The following is a 15,257-nucleotide window of genomic DNA, read 5'->3' as shown; positions in this document are numbered from 1 at the left end:
AGATGGAAGAGAGGATCTATATAGTTCATGACTGGGGGAGAAGTCTCAGGTTTTTATCTCTTTTTCCAGATGGAACAATGAAGCATATAGAGTCACTTACTAGTGGCAGTTTTGGAAAGAGAGAGAGAGAGAGAGAGAGAGAAAAGAAGAAGGAGGAGGAGGGGGAGGAGGGCGAGGAGGTGGAGGAGGAGGAGTAAGGGGAGGAGGAGGAAGAAGAGGAGGAAGGAGAGGAGAGGAAAAGAAAGAGAAAGAAGGGAAGGAAAGGAAAAGGAAGGGAGGAAGGGAGGGAGGGATGTGGGGATGAAGCAAATGAGATCAGAAAAACAGAAAGCACCTAAATTCCTGATAATGTCATTGGTCACACTGGATCTGGCGCCTATCCTTCCTCTGATCTTCCAGGTACTGAAGATAAGAATTTCATGTATTAAGCCAATTTGAATCAGGATGTCCTGGTACTTGCCACCCAAAGCATACTACCTGATATTTATTTTCATTGTCACCACCAATGTCATTGTCACTAAGATCTAGGGTAGGAGTTGCTTTTCTCCAAGGGAGGTAGGAGCCTTAGCTTGTCCTTACTCAGTACCTACAGCTGTTCCATTCTGGAAGATTGACAGGTCTAGAATCTGTATGGCAAGGGAAAGAAAAGTAGAACTCAGAAATGGTTCCCATCCCAGTTCCCATTGATACAGTCATGGGACTTAAAATGAATCCCAAGGTCCATCTTTCACATCTGCAGAATGAAGGGGGTGCAATCAGAGGTCCTTTCTCTACTCCGAAGGTCTTAAATGGGGGACCATGTTCACTCCATGGCCACTATTAGTAGTCATATTGATGCACAGGAGGGGAGAGCTCCCAGATTGCTTTTGAAATTGTGCATTAGTTGACAATCTTTGAAAAAGCAGATGGCTCATGAAAATCGAGGCTTTTAGATTCTTCTGACAAATCACCATACCTATCAACACGGGACCCACATTCCCATATGGCAACAATTGGCTCGGGGTGGACAGCTGCTCTCTTTAATTGAGGCACGCTTACTCTAGTTATCCCACCCCCACAGCTCCCCATTGCTTCCCAACACTGAGCCTGAGTTCTGGCTGCATTTTATCATCTTACGCTCAGCTCACTTACTAACCTACATTTCCTGCCTGGCCAACGTGGACATGGACTTTGCAATCCCAGATTTAAGACAACAGCCTAAGGTTTCTGGCATACAAATTCTCTGGGGCCCTTTAAAGTAGACATTCTTGTCTTCGCATCACATCCTCATGGAGAACACAGGAGCCCAGCAGCCTTGAGAAACCACCCTGGAATACTACCCCCAACTCCATTCGCTCATGGTCTTGCTCAAGGGTCAGTTTGTGTCTGGGTTGTGTTTTCCATTTCTTCCTTGGACACTTCTGTTTCTTTCCTGCTCTGAGGTCTGTTTTCCAGCTCACGGGTGGTCAGTTCCTTGGGCTAGATGAAGCAGGATTTTCCATAATCGCCACCTCTCCTAAGCCAGTTTGGAGTTTGGGGTTTGCATTTTGAGTCATTAAGTTATTCACTGCTGGGGAGTTGGCACTTTGCAAGCTCTTAGGATAAACAAACATGTCTGCCTTTCAAAGCACAGATCACAACAAATGTTCTGACTCCAAATATTGGCCACATATATTTTTGCCTAACCACAACAGTCCTAAATAATCAGTGTGTTCTCCTTAGTTATCTGAAGCTGTAATCCGTAATAACTAAACCCTAACCTCCTACTCTTGAGTTTGGGTGACCTGGTTGAAAGTATCTGACGGCTTTCTTGAAGATTCGTGGCATATATGGTTGAACTGGACACTGGGACACTTCCTATGCTTCTGATCTAGACTTGGACAAATCCCTTCCTGCACCAGCCTCAATTTCCCTCCCGTACTGGAAGGAGGTAAATGAAATTGGTGTTTACAAAGTATGTTGCATAAGATCTTGGATTTTGTTGCAAGGTCCCTTGTAGAGGGACCTCTTCCTCTACCCTTGTAGAGGAGACTGGAAAGCCTAATAGGTAAGACCAGGGACTGCCCTTTCCAATCCTGGCACTTTGCTATGTTCTGTTTTACATGTTATAATGACCTGGGTTGGAAGAGAGGACGTATTGTTGTGTACAAGAAGATAAGGAGGGAGGGAAGGAGGGAGGAAAAAGAGAACCTTACCAAACTAGTTCAAATGCCTCTTCTAAGAGCTGAGTATATGGAAATAATTTTTTTCTTGGAAATCAAATATTAAAAGGCCCAATTTAATCTACCTTGAAACTGAGTCAAATTTGATCTATACCAGAGCAAAATCAGTATGACACATTGATAAGAGCACGAATCCTGACACTAGGCTTCCTGGGTTCAAATCCCAGATCTTTCATCTAATATCTGTGTGGGTTTGGGCAACTTCAGTAGTATCTCTATCCTAGTTGCCTTCTCCGAAAAGCATAACAACAAGAGTTGTTAATCAGCTAATGATGAACAAATCTGTTAAATCACGTAAGAAACTTAGTGCAGTATCCGCTATGCAGGTGGCATCTTGGGCCAGCATATGTGGACAGTTTAGGGTCATGCTTGGCTTCATAAACAGTGGCTTTCCATTTATGTATGTATGCATGTATTGATTAATTTAGGCAAACATTATCAAGAACCTAGTCCGTTCCAGACACTATGCAATCTACTCAAAATGGCAAGTGCTTTTTTGAGCATGAGCCCTGTTCTTTCAACCTCACAGTCTGAGGGAGCAGGCATATAGCAAGACATGTAGCAAGTACAAGAAATATTCCAGGGCCTGCTATTGTCCAGATAGAGCACAATAAGCTCAGGAGCGAGAGGAGGTTGCCAACCAAAGCGTGGATACCAGCTAGATTCTGGAATAGGTATTCCACATGCATCCTCCTGGCGGTCCCATGAAGTTGGATTTACTATGATATTATACTCACTTTACAACTGAGAAAATAGAGGGTATGAAGTTTGTCTATGTTTTTTATGTTAGCAAGGAGGAGAGCTGGATTCAAACCCAAGTCTTGCTGAGACCTGAACTGTGCTGCTCAGCTTAGTCGAGAAGGAAGCTAAGGCCTGGATGGCTCATTGTCTAACAAAACCTATTGTCACTTTTCTCTTAAGAATCCCTGATGCTGGAACACCTGGGTGGCTCAATAGTTGAGCATCTGCCTTTAACTGAGGGCGTAATCCTGGGGTGGGATCAAGTCCTGCAACAGGCTCCCCACAGGGAGCCTGCTTCTCCCTCTGCCTATGTCTCTGCCTCTCTCTGTGTCTCTCATGAATAGATTAAAAAATCTTAAAAAAAAAAAAAAAGAATCCCTGATGCTTAGGTAGACATATGGATGCTGAGAGAGCAAAGTCTACATTCATTACCCAGCTTTCCTTACAGTTGGGCCCATCACATGATTCCAACCTGAGCAATGGCCATACCTCCATTAAAAGGAAGCATCATGCCTCCCTTCTTGTCTTCTTTCTTCCACCTGGAATATGGAGGTGGTTATATACCATCTTGGATTGTGTGATGAAGGGCAATGTCTTAGAACTGGAAAAGTAATAAGACAGAAGGAGGGACACCCAGGTGGCTCAGTGGTTTGGTGTCTGTCTTCAGTCTGGGGCGTGATCCTGGAGTCCCAGGATCGAGTCGCACATCAGGCTACCTGCATGGAGCCTGCTTCTCCCTCTGCCTGTGTCTCTGCTTCTCTGTGTGTGTGTGTGTGTGTATATATATCTTCTGAATAAATAAATAAAAACCTTTAAAAAAATTGAACAATAAAATAAATAAATAAATCTTTAAAAAAATCTTTAAAAAAAAACAAGACAGAAGGAGCTTGTGTCTCTGCAGGCCGTATGGATGGGAAATGCCTTGTTTTAAGAGAGAAATAAGTGTCTATCTTGTTTAAGCTCAATAAAGAGGCGGATTTAGAGTCTCAATAATACATAGTTATAAATGCATTTTTTTCTCCTTTAGAAAAGCTGTAGCTTCAAGGAATTAGGGCTACAAGTGTATCTTGGGTAAATCTTAGAGAGCTTTGGACCCTATAGGATTGGCATTTTGCTGGTCTCAAGTATACAGTATCTCAGTCGTTGAGGAGTGAGGGGCAGGCTACCATGAAGACAATTTCTTTCAGGTTATAAAACCTCTTTGCCAACTCAATAAAGGTTTGTAAGACTTTTGTAGCTGGACCACAGTGAGCCTAGGACACAAAGCACAGGTAGTGAGAACCCTGCTCAACAAACAAGAGATTTCATACACAATGCCAGTAATGCCTCCCACCCAGTCCAATCAGTTGTCCTTCATTGAAATCACTACTAGTATAATCATTATTATTGAGCGATGGCTGTCACATAATAACATTCAACTTTGCATATCCTCTGCCATATTATATTTTCAGTAGAAGTAGCTCTTTTAATCCCCATTTTACAATTGGGGTCGGAGACATTAATTAACATTCTCGAGGTCAGAGAGTCAGAAGCAAAACTAGAAATCCAAACTGTCCTGGTGCCAGAGTCCTGCCTTCTTGATAAAGGAATGTGATCCAGGAAAGATACAACCAGCCCAACCTGTTGGTAATTGGGTCTCCCCCCAAAGCAGCCCTTTATCCCCAGCTCCCTGCCTCCTGGACTTGTTTCAGAAAGATAATGTATCTTTCACTTTGGGAATCACTGAGTGTGTTGAGAACGGCTCGTGGTCCCTCTCGTGTCTTAAAACCAAGCAAGTCCAATCCAAATTCTTTATATTCCTAGTCTCTAGATCTCGGTGAGCCCAACCCAGTTTGCTGGGCTTGGGCCCAGGTTCCGCTCCCTTAATTCTCAAACCTGGCACTTTCTCACGAACACCAAACCCAAGTTGCTTTTTTGGAGATGAGCCTGTACTGAATCCAACTTCACACTCTACTTCTCCCAAACCCCTTGACCCACAATGGACCTCGTGTTGGCTTTCTCCAAGTAGCTTGAGCCCCAACAACAACACTGCAACCTCCACCCCCATTCCTGCTGCTCATCTTGCATCTTGGCCAGTTCTCAGCCTATAATTCTTTCCAAACTTGCCTGTATAAAATAATCATGTACATGAAGTAAAACAGGAGTCTCATATACACACTTAATAACTCTTGTGTACTGTACAAGAGGGAATTCCACTCTATAACCCCCAGAGCTTTCGAATGGCTCTCGTTTAGCTTCACATTCCTGGTGTGAGATCTAAAACTTCTTTCTCTCTGCCCCAGCCTGTTGCTGCCTTTTGAAATGGTTGTGTCTCCAGATTCCTTGGGACCATTTCATCTCCATCTCTGCTTCTAATTGGGGGATTTAGTTAGTGCTGTTTAGCCCTAGAGCTAAATGTCAGGGTTTCACTTAAAATCCCATATTTTGGGAACTGAGTACATCATGCTGGGGGAAGGTTCAAGTGTGAGCATGTCACAGTAAATGGAGTTAAATGGATCAGCTAATCCTTCCAGCCAGGAGCTCCAACACAAGGTGGAGGTTCCCACCCCTGGTCTTTGACAGATGCCCTGTGTGATGTTGGCCATGTCACTGGTCCTTCTGGGGCCTCTTTCCTCAAAATGGGTTGTTCTGTTATAGATGCGTCTCCAGGAAGTTAACCAGCAGTACTAACATCTCATATCAAATCGGCAATGGTCAGGCTCGCCAAAATAGCAAAAACAATGTCTAGCTTTTAAAAAAAAATGGCTTTATTTTCTAAAACATACATGAACAAGGGAACCAAAGATAGTGGAGAACACGAATGAAGGAGAGCAATTAATTAACTGTATTAATGTGTACATTCAGCAAATATCCATGATAACTGGTCTTTGCTAGACACAGTGCCCAGCACTGGGAAAAAAGTGAGCCAGAAGCAGTCCACTGCTAGTATCTTCCATTCAGTTTGCTCCCTAGCTTGCTGTCCTCTGGCCACACTGGTTTGCTTTATATCCTTTGAGCATGCCAATTTTGTTCCTGCCTCAATATCTTTGCATTTGCTGTCCCCTCCACACCTTCCTTTTTGGTCCTCGGATGTGGTTTGGGTCTGAATTCAAGTGGCTCCTCCCAGGACAGACCTTCCTCTACCAGTAACTTGCTGTTAGTGCCCTCACTTTGATCTCACTGTATACCATCTTCACACTGTGTGTCTCTCTAGGAAATCTTGCTTGTCATATGATTGTCTAATGGTTCAGTAACCAGTATCCCTCTGCCCCCCAAACTGTAGGCTCCTTGAGGGCAGAGCTCTTTTCTGTCATTCTTCCCTGCATCTTCATGATATGCCTGATATAGAGAGACATTCCACAAATGTAAGTGAATGAATGGATCGATAAACAAATGGATCTTGGTGTTACTTTTTTTTCTTAAAACACATCTAGCTAAATCTGTCAAGCCCAACCTTGGCTGTTTCCTTCAATTATAACATCCCCCAGGTATGTAATTCCTTCTAGAACAGTATATTTCAAGTGTGCTATAAACATATAACTCTTAATTCAAAAGAAATCCTAATCTATAAAGCAGTTAGCATGAAGGCAAGGATGCTCTGGTTGAGATGAGGGGGTGGGGTCTGGAGCCCCACCAATCCACAATCCCCTCCCTTCAGTTCCATGCTAAAACATCTTTATAGCCCCACCTGGAACAAATTTTGCTATTTGCTATTTGCTATTTGGATTTGAAGGAAACTTTCCTTTATTTATGCAAAACGCTGGCAGGTATACTGTGGACAAAAAGGGAATTTCAGTGGCCAAGCAAGTTCGGGAAATATATAATTATTTTTAATAAACATGTATTAAGTGGACACTACATCCCAGAAATTGTGCTAGTTGCTGGGATATAATAGAGGAAAAGAGAGATATAATTCCTGTACTCACAGACTTTATAATCTAGGGATTAAAGAAAATTCTACTGGTTTTAAAAACATAAATTGAATTCTTTCCTCATGGATCATACAGGGCATTTGCTCTAAGGTATGCTGGGAATATCTGGGTATACATTTTGCCCAAAGTTCCTCAGTCCATGTCATTGGTCTAGTGTTCCACAAAGCATACTTTGGGAAATGCTGGTCAATACCCAGTGCTTGAATATCACCAAGAAATGACCTCTATACCATTAGCAATTTTCAAAGCATCCCAACATTTAAAGAATTATGTAATCCTGGATGATTCAACACATTTGATCTCTGATAATTCATAAGGCTTTTAAGAACTTCTGTGTCTTGGATCATCCTCTGGACATGGGTTGCACTTGTACTTGGAACAAGTGGGCACAGCCATTAAGAAAGCCTGTTATCTGGCCAGTCAGCCATGGCAGGGTCCCATTCTGCAGTTATATCCATTTGCAGCTTTGTCTTTGCAGTCACTCCTTATAGGAAAATGAACTTCTTAGAGTAGAAATGTCTGCCCAGAGATTTCAGCCATAAAATATATACCCTCCCCATCCACAAATCAGGCAGAAAAATCCAATCAAAAGAAAGAGCCCCTTTTTCTTATCCTTGCCTGGGGACATAATTAACTGCTCCTTCCTATGTATTTCCAGAACACTACATATAACTACCTACAGCATTTATCATAGCAGTTATGATTCATGACAACCATGCAGGGTTCCCTCTTTTGTGCCAGGCAGTTTGCAAAATATTTTCCATATATTATTGCTTCTTTTCCCAATACTCATAGGTAGGAATTATTATCGATACTCTTCTCTCAAAGATGAGAAACTGAGGCCTTATAAAAGCTAAATAACTTGCCCCAAAGAACACTATCAGGGAATGAAACACCAGGATTTAAATCCAACCCTATCTGATTCCCACATCTAGACTCTCCTCTCCACATTTCCCAACTAACAGTTTAACGATCCATCACCTCCGGTTTGGATCACCAGTTTCTTGAGTGACCTCTCTTGAGTTTCGTCCAGCACATAACACAGACCTCGTGAGGGCTCAGCAAAGAGTAATTGAATGAACTGTGAGAGGCATCATGGTACAAGAAAAAGAGCTTTGGGTTAGAAAGCAAGAAAACTGGATCCTTCTCCAGGTTTTGTAACTAATCTACTATGTGACTTTGAGCCAGCCCCTTCCTTCTCTCTGGACCTTTGTCTTCCCATCTGTCAAATGAGAAGATTGGAAGAGATTATTTCTAATACAATCCTTGCCTCTGAGTCCAAGTGACCTAGGGCAGGAGTGGGTGTCACATAATTCAAAACAATGTGGGAATTCCCAAGAGGATAGAGTTGGTGTGGCCTATCCCCCAACATCCCCAGTGCCTAGGAGAGTGCCAGGCACACAGTAGGTGCTCAGTTAGTACCCATTAAATGAATAAGTGGGTACTGATGCCCATTCAAAACTCTGCTAAGAATAAACCATAAACACTTCACACACCTCAAGTTCCAGAAAAAAGCACAAACCATTTCCTTGTAAGGGAAGATGGATCCACTAGGGAACTGCAGCACTGACCCAACCCTTCAAGCATGAGAGTAACTGGAGTCCAGCCAATGGGGGCAGACGGAAGCTGGGGTTGGGAAGCCTCCTGGCTACCCCACACACACCCCACCCCACTGATGAACTTGAAATTCCTGGGTCAGATCTTTCATCACGTCAGAGCATGAAGCCTCTGGAAAATATAAATGAGAAAGGTCCAAGTCTAGTTTTGCAAGGATTTGCCCCATATCTCACCCTCCCTGAAACATAGGAAGGAGCCATCAGGAAGCCAAGAGACATGACATTGTAAAAACCCCTTTGTGGGAAATAAATAAATAAATAAATAAATAAATCGATCCAAGATGTAATCTTTTTAGTTATAAAAACATGTTTTCCTTGCTTTCTGACCCTTTAGCATTTCGGGGTTTGGGGAGTTGACTGGATGCCTAGTGTCCATGAACACTTGAAAGTTCATCACCCTGACCTTCTTGGCTGTTAAATCTTAACACTGGTTGCTGCAAAGTACTTTGGCCTCAAAAGAAGAAAGAAAAGAAAAGAAAAAAAATCTGTGTGTGTGTGTGTGTGTGTGCATGTGTGTTTTCCCCAAACACACTCATCTTTGAGCTCATACTTTGGGACTCTGTGCATGGTTTTCTCAGATAGCCTGTAGATTCCCAAACAAATAGCCTGAGTTTTCTTTTTCCTATGGACTCTGTGGAATTCACCTGGAAATCTGGTGATTATTTATGTTCTAGCATACTTTCAGTCAAGCCACCCAGGACTTTCTATCCACAGGAAAACTGACAAATCCAATCAACTCTCCAAGTGCAGTTCTGTAAAGTCTTATTCATTTGGATGCCATCAGTTCAGAATTTTTGGATAATTCAGACAGTCTGGATGGAAGTTTCCTTTTGCACAGCTCTACAGAAAAAAAAGAGAGAGAGAGAGAGAGAGTTTCTTAACAAATTGATAATGCAAAGCAGACTGCTGAAAATGGAAAGAAACTGTCTTCAGGATCTTCAGAATAGCATTCACTGACAGGCGATCGACGATTAATTACAAATTATTTTTATCAAATAATTAAATTGAATTCCAGGCAATTGACCATCCACGGGGAAGAATATAGGATAGAGGCAAAAAGATACAGGCTTTCAGTTCACCGGGCATGGGCTCAAACTCCAGCTATGCTACTCAGGAGCTTAAGTTACTGGGCAGAAGCTGCTTCACTTCTCAGAGCCTGAATCCTGACATGTGGGAAAGGCTGCAGGATGGACATAAGAATTGGAAATCCCATCAGTAAAAACAGGGTTTCCAAAACTATGCTCAGAAGGATTGTTAAGTCCACAAGATGCATGAAAATGGGATCCATGGTTGAATAAGTTTGGGATAAACTAGGCCAAACAAAATCCAGTATGTTTGCTTGCTTTGGGGGTTTGTTTATTTCCAGGCCTTTTCGGAGCCTTTAATATTGTACTTGATGTTGTGAATTTCCAAAAGGGAGATGTACTAAGCAGTTTTTCCCAAATGTCTTTCAGCAGGAATCCCTCTCTGTTAGAACACTTTTTGACCTCTTACAGAACTCTTTCTGAACACAGTGTGCAAAATGAGGCCTTTGGATCTGTGGTTTGAGCTATGTCACCACTAGGCGTAGTGAGGACTTATGGAGGCATCTACACTCTATCCCCAAATCCTCTTGGGACCTAGGCCAAATCTAGAGATACAGTCTGTGACCAAGAAACTGGATTTTGGCTATGAAGCCGCAGTTTTACAGGCTCCCTTCAAATCATCCTAGAAAAATTAACTTGTGGGATTTTCCCAGATGTTCTGAGAAGTTATTATATATGGATGTGCTAGGGTCATCACGGTCATTGCTTCAAGGCCCTAAAAGTTTCAGAAGATTGAAGAAATGGACTGGGAAGAGAAAACATGGCAGGGAAACAAGGAATCTAATTCCTGGCACATAGTAAGGGCATTAAATAAAGAAGTATTTGTAACACCATTAAAATGATGAAAGAACAGAAACCACAGAGAATAAGTTAGGGTCTTGTGATCAGTTTTCCTTCTGGGGAAATATGGGAAATTCAAGAGTCATTATCCCAAGGGTGAAAGGGAAGGACGTCTGCAAGGCACCTGGGATGGTATTAAAGGGTGAATCCAAAGAATGTCACTATTAGTTCCTACCTAATAAGATTGAAAGTGCCATATAGGGTTCTAACCCTCATAACAAACTTTACAGCACAGCACATTGTTAAAAATTAAATGAAAATTTCAGACAGGAAGCTGTCATTTATTCACATCTCCATTTATTCATGCATCCAAGACTACTGAGTGTTGAGTATGCAAGAGCCGCTGGGAGAGTGTGGGAACAAGGATAAACAAAGACCATCCCCAGAGGGAAGCTACATTAGAATAAGGGAATAAGGCAGAGGCAAGGGTGCTAACCAGACTTCCATGTGCTCCTCCAAATTTCTTACCCACCCTTGAAATTAGGTTGGGGTCACATGACTAGGTTCCACCCACTGGGAATGGGGGCAGAAAGGGTCAGCCTTTACAAACAAAACCCTCATGACTGTCTGGTCCTGTTTCCTTCTACTGTGATGACCTTGGGGACCACTTGCTCAAGCGAAAAGCAAGAAGATGGTGAAGGGCTTCCCACGCACCTATAGGGCTATGACATGAGACAGAAATAAACCTTTACAGAGTTAGACACTGAGTCTGGGGGTTTGTCCATTGTGGCAACTAGAATTAGTTGTCCTTATGGGCACCTGGATGGCTCAGTTGGTTGAGGACCCGACTCTTGATTATCAGCTCAGGTCTTGATCCCAGGGTCATGAGTTCAAGTCCCACACTGATTGGGGGGGGGCTTTTTTAAGCCTCCTTAAAAAAAAAAAAAAGAATTACTTATCCTAAGAGAGAAACAGACAATACTCACATAAATATATGAAGCTACAAAGGAAATGAAAGTAGGGAGGGGATCAGGAGAGGGAGAGGAAGGCTGTGTTAGTAAAAATCTCAACAGAAAGCCACACCCTTGAAATACTATTACATAAAGGGGATTTACTTACAAAGAAACTCTTTACAAAGGCTTGCATGTTAGGAAACCATAAAGAGGGGGATCCCTGGGTGGCTCAGCGGTTTGGCACCTGCCTTCGGTCTAGGGCATGTTCCTGGAGTCCGGGAATTGAGTCCCACGTCAGGTTCCCTGCATGGAGCCTGCTTCTCCCTCTGCCTATGTCTCTGCCTCTGTGTGTGTGTGTGTGTGTGTGATGAATAAGTAAATAAAATTAAAAAAAAAAAAAGAAAAGAAAACCATAAAGAGTAATACAATAGGCCAGGGTGAGTAGCAGAGAGCTGTTACTATTTCTATGCCTAGAAGAACCCAAGGGAGGATGGGATGGGGCTGAGGAGACCATGCCAAGCTGGTGGCCTTGAGAAGAACAGTGGTCTTTGGTTGAGGAACATATCCAACTCAAGCCATCTTACAGTGCTGGATCCAGGGGATAAATGCTCTAGCCTCATCTTCTTCCTTCCCTCCAACCCCAACCAGGGCTTCCCATTGGCCAAACCCAACCAAAAGCCAGAAGGCAAGGGAGCCCATTGATCCTATCCATATACATCAGATTCCAGGGGCTGAGAATAGGGTGGGAAGGGTGGAGGGAGCTCTGGGGGGAAGCTGGGGAACATAAGATACCTGGGGCTGAGACACTATTTTAGAAAAAGGTAGCATGAGTACAGGCAATGGAGGTCCTGAGGAATAAGAAGTTCATAGAAAAGCAAAATTCCGGGATGCCTGGTTGACTCAGTGATTGAGCATCTGCCTTCAGTTCAGGTCATGATCCCGGGGTTCTGGGATCAAGTCCCACATTGGGTTCCTTGCAGGAAGTTTGCTTCTTCCTCTGCCTGTGTCTCTGCCTCTCTCTCTCTCTCTCTTTCTGTCTCTCATGAATAAATAAATAAATAAAATATTTTTTAAAAAGAAAAGAGAAATTCCTGATGCTTAAAGTTACCAACAACTGAAGAGGTGTGGCACAGAAGCCCACCATTCAAATGCTGGTAGGGAGAGTGTTGTAGGCAGAAGGAATGATGGAAAAAATGATGCAGAGGCCAGATTTCACCCTGCATGTAGGGGCAGCTGGAAGGACACCCATCTACTCAGGATGCAAACTGAGGATGTTTCCCCCCAGGTGATTTATTGAGAAATAATTTGTATATCAGAAAATTTACCCATTTAAAGTAAACAACTAAATATTTTTAGTGTATTTACACTGTTGTGCAACCACTATCACAATCTAATTTTAGAACTTCTCTGTCAACCCAAAAAAGAAACCCTGTCCCTATTTGTAGTTCTCATTCCCACCCCCAGGCCCAGGCTACCACTCATCCACTCTGTCTCTATAAATTTGCCTTTTCTTGACATTCATACAAATGGAACCATGCAATATGCAGTCTTTTGCATCTAGCTTCTTTCATTTAACATAACAACTCTCAGGTTCCTCTATGTTGTAGCATTCAATCATGTCTCATGCCTTTTTATTACCCAACAGCATTCGATTGCATAACAAAACCACATCTGGTTTCTTTGTCCACCAGCTGATGGACTTTTGAGTTGCTTTCATTTATTGACTACTGCAAACATTCTTGTACAAGTTGTATGTGGATACATGTTTCATTTTTCTTGGGCCAATACATGAGCAGAATTGCTGGGTCACATGATGAAGTCTATGTTTAACATTCTGAGAACCCACCAAACTATTTTCCAAAGTGGCTAAACCACCGACTCTCTTTTTGAAAAGAATTCATCAGTGTCCACAGCTGATTGGACCAAATGGGAGCATGTGACCTCAATGGAACCAATCAGTATTTCCTTCTAGAGGTCTTGGTATTGGGGCACAGAGGTGCAGATATGTTGTTCGGCTCTGCAGTACACATGAACTGGAATTGCCATGTCTGGTCTATTTGCAAGGAAAGAGAAAACTGAGAAAAGAGAAGAGTTGACTTACAGAAAGAAAAACCAAGATGAGAAGCCACATAAATTGGAAGAGATGGACAAAGTCATCTTGGGTCCTGGATTTGGGGGTCTTGGTTCCAGGCCTTTGTGAGGTCTGGCATGGCCCATGCTTTCTTCCACATACTTCAGTGGCCTCCAAAACACTTCCTTTTTTGAATGATTTATGATAAACTTTCATTCCCAAGAACTAAAAGCTCCCTGACTAACTCAACACATTATGGCTGGAGCAATGCATGGGGAGAAGAACAAAACAGCCTCATCTCTTAAACCAAAGGGAGAAAAAAGGGGGAAAAAATAAAAAGAAAAAAAGAAGAAAAGTATATATATATATATATATATATATATATATATATATATATAGCACTATACAAGCATGACATGTCCTGGCCTTTGAGTAGCACACAGTAGGGTCATAAAGTTTTAGCAAACTGTTACAGAAGGGACAAAGAAGAACATGGAGTAGAAGATTCATTTTCTTTTTTAATAAAAACCCTTTTTTAAATGTTGTTCAAGGAAGTCATTTTACAATTTAATAAAAAAATAAAATAAAAACATAGTGAAAAACTGCCAAGATTATGGAGTTAGGACTCATAATGGTGCTGAAAGAGCCTGAAACAAAAGACACCCCTTAAGTACCAAGCATTATAATTATATGCTACTTAAAGAACCACAGTCAATTCTCCTGCTGACTAATCTTGATTATCTGTCAAGAACCGGAGTCAGAGAAGTCATACAAGTGTTGGGCAGATTGTCTAATTCTGGGGCCGGGCTTGCGGCTTCCTCTCCTCCATTCCCTTGGAGGAATGTCTGTGTGACAACAGAACTTCATCACAAATCTTGGCTCTCTCTAACCTTGCCTGGGAGGGAATGGGAAAACAACAAAAGAAAAAAATAGTCCCCAGGAAAGTAACAACTGAAAAATCATAGGGAAGGAAATCCCATAGATAAGCTTCTTCATTCAAGGATCAACAGGTTTCTTGTTTTCTCTCCCAGTTGGATGTGGACTATGTTGGGCTCCTGTAGTGTTGCATTCACACCTTCCTAGAGCAGTGTCACACACATAGAAGGCATTTGATTGCCATTGCTGAATGAATGAATGAATGAATGAATGAAGCCAATTAGAGTATCCTTGATTTCAGTATCTCTAGGTGGATGTCAACTCTGACATCATGACTGGAGGCTGAATATAAGAAAACTATCTTAGGCCATCAACTATGGACTCTGGCAAAATGTGCAACAGTTGAGCGAAACCTCCCACATGAGATGGGAGCTCTTAGCAATTGTGGCAAAGCCCAAATGTTTCACTGAGGTTATGTAGAGATCTGCCTTCTCCCAGTAGTCATGAAATGAGGACTTGGTAAGTCAGACCAGAGGTGAGTAAGAAGTGGTATCTGCTCTTCAGCAGAAAGGACAGAACTGTAAAATGGTCTTTGGTCAGGTGTGGCTACTCCAGTTCATGCACTCTGCAGTACCTCACTACACTCTCACCCAGTCTTGTTGGAGGCAGGCTGCATTTGTAATTTTAAATGTTCTACTAGTCCCATTTTTTAAAAAATAAAAAGTAACGGGTGAAGCTAATTTTAATAATATTTGATTTAACCTAATATGTTTAAAATATCGTTTCATGGGGCATCTGTGTGGCTCAGTTGGTGAAGCCATCACGTGGTCAGCATCCAACTCTTGATTTTGGATCAGGTCATGATCTCAGGGTCGTGAGACTGAGACCCACATCGGGTTCCATGCTTGGCAAGGAGTCTGCTTAAGATTCTCTCTCCTTCTGCCACTCCCTCTTTCTCTCTCTCTCTCAAATAAATAAATAAATCTTTTAAAAGTATATCATTTCATCACACAGTCAGCATAA

At 42.3% G+C, this 15,257-nt stretch overlaps 2 long non-coding RNA genes across 6 annotated transcripts in view; both read right to left on the bottom strand.

The window, feature by feature from the left end:
- The window catches only part of LOC140619354 (uncharacterized), a 383,332-nt gene that overhangs the window by 170,239 nt on the left and 197,836 nt on the right, over positions 1-15,257 (bottom strand). The window lies entirely within an intron of this gene.
- LOC140619352 (uncharacterized) overlaps positions 5,709-15,257 on the bottom strand; it is a 131,912-nt gene continuing 122,363 nt past the window's right edge. For 2 of the 5 annotated variants that reach the window (XR_012019228.1, XR_012019229.1), the window contains 2 exons: positions 9,114-9,309; positions 6,641-8,581 (listed from right to left, as the gene is read on the bottom strand). This is a non-coding gene — a long non-coding RNA (uncharacterized lncRNA). Of the gene's footprint in view, positions 6,261-6,640; positions 8,582-9,113; positions 9,310-15,257 lie in introns of those variants that run through there. The other 3 variants (XR_012019232.1, XR_012019230.1, XR_012019231.1) reach the window with 3 other exon arrangements.

The sequence above is a fragment of the Canis lupus genome, chromosome 27 (genome assembly GCF_048164855.1).
Source record: "Canis lupus baileyi chromosome 27, mCanLup2.hap1, whole genome shotgun sequence".
Lineage (NCBI taxonomy): Eukaryota > Metazoa > Chordata > Mammalia > Carnivora > Canidae > Canis > Canis lupus.
This window is presented reverse-complemented; position numbering and strand designations above follow the sequence as displayed.